Genomic DNA, 2,752 nt, shown 5'->3' on the forward strand with positions numbered 1-2,752 from the left:
AACATGCGTTTGCTGTTATTCTAACCCCACATTTTAAGAATTATTTTCACGTACTTATAAATAAAAGTAAACAATTTTATATGTAGGACTAAGCAAGTAAATGTTATAAGAATATTTACATGTGGAATTATATATAAAAAAGTTAGTATTTTCGTAGATTTCAGTACCTAAAACCTTGATGGTTTGATCGTTTTTTGCACCTGTTTATTCGTTTTACTGCGGCGTCTTTGAAAATACCCAGATGGCATGACATAACATTCCTATTATTTGATAAGCTTTAGATTATTCAGTTATTAAATGTTTGAAATTATTTGTCTTTGTGGAAAACACTATTTAAAGAATATGGGGCCCTTAAATATAAAACAATAATATCATGATTTTTGTAGTTCCGTTTTCGAATAAAATGGGAGATATGGGAAAAACATTAAGTGCGCTCATCTAATTTGCTAAATACTCAGTGATATACAAATTCTGGGTTTCTTAGAGAGAGTGTCTGCCAATATTTCCGCCACTGTTTGACATATTTGTGTATTACTTCAAGGAGTCTTTGTTTTTCATTAGTTGACATTAGCCTAAGTTTCATAAATCTACGCTAAACATCTTTAGATATATTTTTACATAAGTGTGTTATTTTTCTTTTATTTCAGCCCCTCGTGTCTCTAAAATTACTGGACTTTACTCTTAATTCGTCGAGGCTTTTTAGTCTATAAAGATAATAATTTATTATGTAAACGATACATACAAATATCACAAAAGAATAGTTAACTCCTATATTGAAACGCTTTTTTCAGTGTAGGTGCAAGTGCAACTCATTACCAGTGTTGTTATACTGCACACTGCCATCAGAATTCAATCGGTCTCGTTAACTTAATTGGAAGATCTAGTACATCAGCGGGTTCACCTATCAATCAAATTGTGCAATTCAAAATGGAAAATACGTTGCACACACACCGAAGGCTGCAATCAAGCGATCGACATGACGGGCATATTAATAAAGCAATGATTCAAATAAACAAGCACATCTTGTCATTAGAGGTATGAATCTCATCTTTCTAATTACTGTTTCGTACATACACTATAAATTGTCTCTTGTATGTATATGTTAATTATTCATAGAAAACTGTAAAAAAATATTTCTTCCTAAAGATTATTGAGCGGTTGTCTTTGAAAATAATAAAGTTTTCTGTTATTTTATATATCAATATATTTGGTTGACAATTAAAACGCAATTTTTAGTAAAAAAAAATAAAAGTATCGATCGATGCATTATCGTGCAACAAACGTCAACTTCCTTCTGCGCGATGTTCTGGCCAAATGCGACGAAAATTGCGCATTAAGTGCATATTGTTCAACACTAATTTATCGGAAAGATCGGAAAGTTAATGGTTTTCAAGTAGGCTTAATTTCGCCAAGACCGTCCTTCGGCGAAGGCTTCACGAAATTTAGCAATATTTTTTTAACAAGTTCACTTAGAGTTGGGGCCATGTGTTGAGCAGGTATAAAGAGAAGAATCGATATTTCAAATAACGCGCGAAATGCATTCCAAATAACGTAGGAATTCCAAGAATAAGTTGTTAGAATGTTGTGAGGAAAAGAAAGTAATAAGTAAAATAGCTGGTTTTTTGGCGGATTTTCCAAGCTAAAAGGATATATTAAATGAGATCGAATTATCCGTCCCGTACCGCTAAACGGAGTCACTAGAGGAAGGCTAGGGTTATTTGTAAGTTTAGTCACAAAATTATTTAGATAATTATTAACATGTCATTAAGTGTCCCGATATCCAGGATTCCAGCCAGTAAGATAAGAACAGAAACGTCTGGACCCAAGAAATGGGCGTGTCGAAGCGAAGTGTCGAATTCAGGAGAGATCTACGAAAAAAAGTCAGTTCTTCCTTAGGTTCCACTTAGTTTTAGAGTCTCGGGCTAATTAATTAAATTTAATAATGGATAAAGTTTTTTCCAAATTTTGCTATGAATCTCGCATTCCCTGAATCTCGGTACGCTGTCGCGTGTCAATAAACTAATTAATAATGTTGTTTGAGCCGTTGTGTTGTTATTTTGTTTGTTTGTTTTGTTTATTGCTATTAAAATCTTTCCTAGAAGTTGTGGTGTTTCTTTTTGTTTCTCTCAACTTCAGTTTCACCCTGTATAGCCAGCCACTGGATTACATTCTACGTAAGTAATAAGGGGTAAGCGCCTGAAATTCATTCTCTGAACGTACAACATTTCTAAGTATTCACGTATTAATTCAAGTATAATGATAATTGTAAACTCCCTTTCGAGAATTGAATAGTAAACTCTTTTGAAATCCAGACTCGTTATGATACTGATCATAACGATATATACAGGGTGATTCAGAACTTATTCAAAAAAAAATTCTGAATGTACAGGGGGTTCTTACAAATACAATTTTGTAAAGAAAAAATCAAAAAGGGCAATTCGAAAATTATTTAAAAATACACTTCTGTACGGAACTGGAAACTGGTCCACTGTAAAACCTGACCTGGCGCAATACGACCGTCACGGCGACAGTGATAAAAACAGACAAAAACTTGAAAGAATTTCGCAAGGAAAGGAATAAATAGAATTTTATAGCACCTATTTTATATCAGCAAACTCAACTGATTTTATTCAAATTCATTTGTGGTTTTAAATAATAAAATAATTTGACATACCTGATGTTACAACAACTGTTTCTACGAACTACCACAAATGTTGTCTTGCTTCACCATAACATAAATGCTTCACCATAA

The sequence above is a fragment of the Anoplophora glabripennis genome, unplaced genomic scaffold, assembly GCF_000390285.2.
Source record: "Anoplophora glabripennis isolate ALB-LARVAE unplaced genomic scaffold, Agla_2.0 scaffold119, whole genome shotgun sequence".
Lineage (NCBI taxonomy): Eukaryota > Metazoa > Arthropoda > Insecta > Coleoptera > Cerambycidae > Anoplophora > Anoplophora glabripennis.